This window comes from Triticum urartu, chromosome 5 (genome assembly GCF_003073215.2).
Source record: "Triticum urartu cultivar G1812 chromosome 5, Tu2.1, whole genome shotgun sequence".
Taxonomy (NCBI): Eukaryota; Viridiplantae; Streptophyta; class Magnoliopsida; order Poales; family Poaceae; genus Triticum; species Triticum urartu.
Window position 1 is genome coordinate 492,097,564 of NC_053026.1, and position 7,851 is coordinate 492,105,414.

Consider the following 7,851-nt stretch of genomic DNA (forward strand, 5'->3'; position numbering starts at 1 on the left):
GCTTGGTTTTGCGAGTGAGGCATTCCTGGAGCTTGATTTTTTCTAAACATCAAAAACCATAGTTCAAAGTTTAAAAATGTATAGATTTTTATACATATGAATGCATTCTACACTAATGTAAAACACGCTAATGCCGGCGTTCTAAAAACCACATTCTAGGCGTGTGGAAGGTCAACACTACCAATATAACGCCATTGTTATAAAATACAAATGACATTGGTCCCCACGCCATTGGTATTTTACATACCGGTGGCGTGGCACTATTCACTCGCGCCACAACTAATAGCAATGGCATGCACATGGATAGCACACCTCCATTATACACAAGTAATAACAGCGTGATTTAAAAAAAATACACAATACATGCACGCAGTCAAATATTTATGCATTCATTCATATATTCAAATACATACATTTAGTATGTATACATTGCCAAGATCCACGAGTCTACAACACCGTCGTGTCACCGTTGCCATCGTCACTGTCATCGCATGTAGAGGTTGTCCTTGTTGTAGCCTCGTGTGGATGTCGTCGTCGTCGTTACCACTACAGCCCCGTGTCAATTGTCGCCGCAAGTCGTCATCGCAGCCACAGCCCCGTGTTGATGTCGCCGTCGTTTGTCACCGCCACATCCCCGTGCGATGTTGGTGTCGTCGTCGCCACCGTCGCCGCCACCGCAACAACTTACTTCCAATGTAAATGATGAATTAGCTATTAGCTAAAATATAGATTGAGACTATGAGGCATTTCATCGAATTATAAGGAAAAGTCAAAACATTTCAACAGAGATGCTTAGTTAACATTTCAACAGAGAACAAAGATAGATTCATATCAACACCATTACCGAGAACACTCCTACTGTTGACAAGAATTTTCATAAGCATTGCCACACTTACCATTTGCAGTACCTAACTGAGGGAAAAATAAAGTAGACTAAGGTCAGCAATGGCATCCACTACAATGAAGCTCCTGGTTCATCTATTTTTTTTACCAGGGCTGCTTAATGCAAGGAGACTGATACTTAGTACTCAGTCTAGCACTTGTAGCTAACCTGCAGCAGCTTTAGAATTTCTGCCGTGACGATTGTGCTGAATGAACCTTACTCCGGCCAAGCCCATGCTGTCGACGGCGATGGCGGAGCAGCAGCTGGGCGGCACTCCGTCGCAATCTGCAGTCAGCCCTGATGGCGAGGGCACCGTGGAACATGTTGATGGCGATGCCAAACATGTCTTCTTACAAATTTCAAAGATACAAGCAAATCAGTAGATAGAAGTTCAGACTGCACAAAGCATGCATTGTCCATGTGTATTAAAATGACAACATGTAGTATAGCAGCAGAAATTTACTATGATGCTAACTCTATATTTAACATGCATCTGTCAGTAGTGAAAACCCAGCTTAAATTATATTTCTGGCTCAGCGTAATTTTGTACAGATGTACAATATTTTGATTCGGTGATTCCTAAACAAAATATTGTACTGCTGCTACTTCTACTTCAGTACATGCAGCCGTGCAGGATGAGCAAGACATGCACGATATTACCTTCTTTTCTTTCCTTCATTTTCCCTTTTATCCATGGCAGGCTCGGTGAGTCCAGTAATTCTGAAGGCACATTATTCAGAGATCGCAGGTAGTCATATTTGTTAACTAAGATGTATGTATGGCCACACTATTTATCCCATGCTGTAGCTAGGTATATGACTTTCTTTTAACAACAGTAAACACTGTCGGCAAGTGCAGCGATGACTCTGCAATGCAAAGATGGGATACTGGTGCCGAACAAGACCATATTGTCTACTTCTATAGTAACTTTTACATCAGAAAGAATTTCATATTGGTACTCTTTCTTCTGATTGTGTTATTATAGGCAAAACAACAGTTCAAAATTACATGCATGCAAAATAATCTTTTAAGTTTGTGTCCAGTTAGTAAAATCGTAAGTTGGCTATGCTACAAAATCTAACCTCGCATTTTTCAGTCTGTGCGAATGATCTTTGGAAAAAGTGCTGTTCACATATCTTTTATTTGCTACTCTAATCTGCAACAAAGATTGAAAGGAAACTAAGCTATATATAGACCGAGAGCTAAAGAAAATTACTGCCAGAACATCCACGAACACAGTGGATCACCTATAGTATAGTATAGTATGGTGAAAATCTGTTTTGAGAGCCTCAAATTCAGTGTTCATTTGCCAGCTATATGTTTCCATACATCAGAATTTTGACTGGACAACAAGTTCATGCTGATCTGAGATATGATTGCTGGCAACTTTAGAGAAATAACATGGAAGGGTTGAAAGATTTCCATTCACTTCCTTCTCTAAATCTAAATGACATGAATGCATCTCCAAGTTAATTAGTTAAGAGTGTGCTATGTACAGTATAAATCAATCATTAATCATATAGTAGACTGAAAAACAGAAGAAGAGGGAAAAGAAGTGCATCGGTTACTGCCTCTGAGTTCCGTCGAGGGCGCCAGTCTACGCACCACGGGCGGGATCTCGCCGGATCCGCCGTGCGGCGACGGAAGACGTGATCGGTGGAGGCCGGGGTTACGGATTCTCATCGTCAGCGGCGGTGGAGAAGGATATTGCCAGCCGTGGGGGCCGCCAGATGGGGGACGTGGAGGAGGACCTCGCCGGCCGTGGGGGCCGCCGGATGGGGGGCGGTGGAGGAGGACCTCGCCGGCCGTGGAGACCGCCAGATCAAGTGTGGTGGAGAAGGCCATGGCCGGCGGTGAGATGTGAGGGAGATGGGGCAGTGGACGGTGGGCGGCGGTGGCTGTGGGAGAATTTTTTTTAGCATCAGTACAGACACAAGCGCTCATATACACGCGCATACACTCACCCTATAAACGCACACACGCACACCCTATCCCTATGAGCACCTTCAAGAGACTGAGCCGGCATATCATCTTGAGATTTACGAAGTCACCGTAGGCGCCTCGTCGTCGACGGGAACGTCTCCTCCAACTGAAAACGCATCGCCGAAAATCCTTAAATATATCCAGGAATAATGCGAGCACCAGGATTTGAACCCTGGTGGGTTGGGGATACCACTGTCCACCTAACCAACTCAATCACAAGTTGATTCGCATGGCAGTGGGAGAATTGGGGACCGCGGAGAGGGAAAATCCTATTCGCGAGCGAGCGACAGACATGGGCCGGCACACTTATACATAGTGCATCCAACTGGGTTTTTTCCTGCAACGTTTTTTTTCTGGTTCTTTTCGGCTTTCTATTGTTTTTTTATTTCGTTTTTTTCATTTTCATTTTCTGTTTCTTTTCCTTTTTAGTTTATGTTTCTTTTCTTTATGTTTTTTTAAATTCCACAACTTTGCAAAATTTGTTCGCAAATTAAATAAAAATGTTCATTTTTTCAATTTTTATTCTTGAGTTTCAATAAATGTTCCTATTTCAAAATTGTCCATGTTTTCAAATTTTGTTTGCATTCGAAAAATGTTTTAGGAATTTCAAAAAGTGTTCCAACTTTCCAAATTTGTTCACAAATTTATAAAATTTTTATGTTTTCAAATTTTCTTTACAAATTGGAAAAATGTTCGTAAATTCCATAAATTTTGTTTGGGAGTTTGAAAAAATGTTCCCATCTCAAAATTTGTTTGCAATTTCAAAAAATGTTCATATTTACAAGTTTTGTTCAGAGTTTTGAAAAATGTTCCATTTCCAAAATTGTTAGCAAATTTTATCTGTTTTTTCAAATTTTGTTCTGGAGTTTCAAAAAATGTTCACATGCAAAAGTTGTTCGTGTTTCCAAATTTTGTTTTGAAATTTGAAATTTTTTTCCTGTTTAGTTTTTTGGTAGTTTTAAAAATGTTTCCGTTCTAAAAAATATGTTCACGTCTCCAAAATTCATTTGTGTGTTGAAAAATGTTTGATTTTTCTTAAAATTTGTAAAAAAAAACTAATAATGTTCGTGTTTGATAAAACATTCACATTTTATTTTTGGAAAAAAATTTTGTGTTCGAATTTTCAAAAATTATTCAGAAATTAAAAAATGTCCCATTTTCAAATTTTGTTCAGGGTTGAAGTTTTTAAAAATTGTCCAGATATTTAGAAATGTTCCAGTTTTCAAATTTTGTTCAAAATTTATAAGATGATTTCACTTTTCAAAATATTCTCCATTTTGTTCACGTTATTTAGAAAATGTTCGGCTTTTAAAAAAATTGCCTTTGAAAAAAGCACCATTTGGGGATCTTCGGTTCGATCCCTCATTGGGACTTTAACTTTTGCGAATCTTTTACACTTCTGCCGCTGTCGACAGTTTCTTTTTGAGTTGCGTTGCTAATCTAACACAACATCTGGTCTAGCGCAGTGGCTTCACAACACACACATTACTACCGAGGTGGAGGTTTGAATCCTAGCACCGGCGCATTTCTTTTTCGCTATTTTTCACCTTGCGGATGGCAAATGGGCCGGCTCAGGTGAACCACCCCTGTGCGACACATCAACTATTTGACACAAAAAGCCTCACATAGGAGCTCTCCGCGGAGAGAGCTGTTCGTGTGCCGGCCTGTAGGGTTAGGTCGGTCGTTTGGGCCTTTTGGGCTTTTGGGTGCTATGGCCCGCGTGGCATTTTCTATATTTGTCTATAAAACAAAGAACATTGACTTATATATAAAAAACAAATGTTTCTAAAAAAATATAAAAAACAAGGAAAATTGATCGGTAGAGAGTAAAATAAATTCATGGGAATTAAGTGGAATGCTGTAGACTTTATTGGTGGCATGAGTCACAAGCAATTATCAATGGCGTTGGTGCGTGTACACAAGCCATAAGTAATTGGCCCAAATTTTCATTACTTTCAAATTGCTCGGTCCGATTACCGGTGCGTCGTAACAAATCCAACACCACCAATAGGGTAAATACTGGTGGCGTGACAAAAATTTACACCCACCACTAACTTGTTGTCGGGTTGGCTGTTGGATCTCAAATAATAGTGACATGGATTTTGGAAGACGCGCCACCAGTAATGTAGTGGTGATGTACCAAATATGCCAACGCCAACATTATTTAAAAAAATAATGGTGGCGTGGATTAAAAATAAGGCGCCATTAATTAAAGTTGTGGCTAGCCCTTTCTGTACTAGTGCTACAAGTGTTTAATGTTTCACAATGAAATACATTAACATTTGAGCCACACAAAAATGGAAAATTTGTGAATTATTAATAATGAACAATGCATGTACTGTTCAGTTATCAAAGTTATGAATTTGTTTTTGGTAGTTCACATGTTAACATATATCATCATTAAACTCTTCATACATGTGGAATTTTTTCAAAAAAAAATTGGAAGTTCAAAATTTGATTTTGAACTTTTCAAATAAAAAGTCAAACGAGCTCAATACAACCCGAGCTCTGAAATGGAATTCCGAGATTTTGCATCCTTTCTCGTTAACAATGAACTACAGCAATATAATGTTATATCTATCCAAATATGTTATTCGCACCACCTGTGTGAGCCCCCTAAAAGTTGGGCCACAAAATTTTCTATTGTTTATTTAATAAAGTATAACCATATTACTATATTATTAGTGGTGAGATAACTGACACAAATGTCTCATCATCATCATCGAAGTGCTACAACGTAGTCTCATCATCATCGTCATAATTATCCAACACAAATGTCTCATCATCATCTCAAAATAGCAATACAAGTTATTACAAGTCTCGAATACATGCAACTACATGGTAACATACACATGTTTCATCATATATCAATCTAAACTATGATATACAACAGAAGATCGATCACTATGAGCAAGAGTTGAATTATGAAGTAGTTCTTGAGCCGGTTTTGATTCCTCTCCCGCGCTAGCGTGAACCTCAAGTAAGTAGCTTCCGTTTGGATTCTACTCTGAAAACCTTTATGGTTGCTGCCTGGGAAGCGTTCGACTTGGGCATGACACTCTGGTCACTCGTCGTACACTCCCAGAACAATCCCTATGCACGGCATAGCACTTCTTCGTCATCGATCTATATCCTTGATAGAGATGCATCATCATCATCCGTATTCATCAATAATATGCAACATAATATACGTAAGAAACACAGAGAGAAAGAGTTAGCAAAGAGAAGCACCATATAGTAAACATAATCAATGAAGTTTATCGTGCCCAAACTAACTAACTAGACCGCTACGCAACACAACAAAATTTGCTCTATTTTATGACATTTCACTTGTGTCATGTATAACCGTTTTTCGTCCCAGAAAATGTCTTGGCGACGTTTTTCGGCCGTCATCCCCATCGTCACCAAAGTGCCGTCATAAAAAAATAAAATCTCGACGGTACCACTTCCTCCGTCACGCAAGATTGTATCTTAGGTGATGAACCAAAAATTTACGCAGATGACCGTTCTCGGTGACGGCCCAGAATGTCACCTATGACATCCCAATCTGTGGCCTAAGATCTTTTTGGCGATGATAATCCCGTCACCGGTGATCTATCCGCGGGTTTGATCGCTCAAAGATTTTGGCAGGTAGGGTCAGCAATTGCTGATGTGGCTGCTTCCAGGTGGGTCCGCCGAGGGTTTTATTATTGATGGTCCTGTCAATAATAAAGTCTGGTGTCAGTTTTGACCGTCAATACTGATGACATATGGGCCCACAAGATGCTGATGGCTGCTTAGATGTGGGACCAGATGGTGCTGACGTGGCTGCTTACATGTGGATCAAACTATTTCATAAATGATGCAACCATAAGAATGCGTAGTCCTCTCCTTATCCCACTTCTTTCCCCTCACTCAACGTTTCCTCTTTGTCCCGGTCCCTTCTCCAGCCGCCCCTCATTACTAGGGAAAACCCAAGTAGTAGAGCGGGGGCCGTGCTACTACTAGCATGTTGTAGCTTACTTTTAGCAGTAGTGCTGGGGTGCAACACCGCACTACTGCTACACAGACTTAGCAGTAGTGCAGGTCCATCCAGTGCTACTGCTAACTAGCTGCAGCGCTGGTATGAACCCTGCGCCACTTCTAAGTCTGTGTAGCAGTAGTGTTGCACCAGTGCTACTGCTACTCTCTTACCCTACGCCACTGCTAAGATTTTTTGTATATTTTCCTTCTGTGTATTTACGTAGTATTTATATAGGTCTTATACAATAGCAACACACACTACTGAAATCAGGTAATTTGCCTAGTGGACGGCAAATACATTGTAGCGACCCGAACTCAGTCGGTAAAATCTCTGTGCTTAAGCGTCATCCCTGGATCGGTATGCTGACACACACAGTACTCGATGATTTATAACAGAGGTAAATCACATGTATAAACTAATGTAAATACTATTACCTCAATCCATATAGCGGAAGTAACAAAGGTTGTGGGTTCCCATCAACACCAACGGCAAAGTTGAGTGTAGAAATCGTAACCCTAACGTATCACTTACTCGTTGTAAGAATCCCGCAACATGAGACGTTGCAGCCACAAAGGGTCAAAACATTGAATGTACTGGCAAATTCACACCATAGAGCAATGAGGAAATACTAGCTATCACTACATGCATATTTGGCTAGTGGAGGCTCTAAGGTTAATTTTTGCATAAAGCCAAATTTTCCCTACATCAATGGAATAAATTTTATTTAACTACCAAGTTGGTTGAAAATTGTTGAGAAGGTTCCTCCAACTCAATCCCAAAATAATACTTATAACCCAACACATTAATTAAGTAAAGTGATGAGATCAAATCAATAATTCAAGTACCAGATACTCAAGATGTCCATAACCGGGGACATGGCTAACCATGATTAGTTTATACACTCTGCAGAGGTTTGCACACTTTTCCCCACAAGACTCGATCTCCTCCGTTGGATTTCTCGCACTACATGGTGCTTGAGAAA

At 40.1% G+C, this 7,851-nt stretch overlaps 1 long non-coding RNA gene across 1 annotated transcript; it reads right to left on the bottom strand.

Annotated features, from left to right (window-relative positions):
• Positions 1 to 364: 364 nt before the first annotated feature.
• Positions 365 to 2,791, bottom strand: LOC125510073. Its single transcript, XR_007284473.1, has 2 exons — positions 1,052 to 2,791; positions 365 to 687 (listed from the first exon to the last, which is right to left on the bottom strand). It is a non-coding gene; the product is annotated as an uncharacterized LOC125510073 (long non-coding RNA).
• Between the last annotated feature and the right edge of the window lie 5,060 nt (positions 2,792 to 7,851).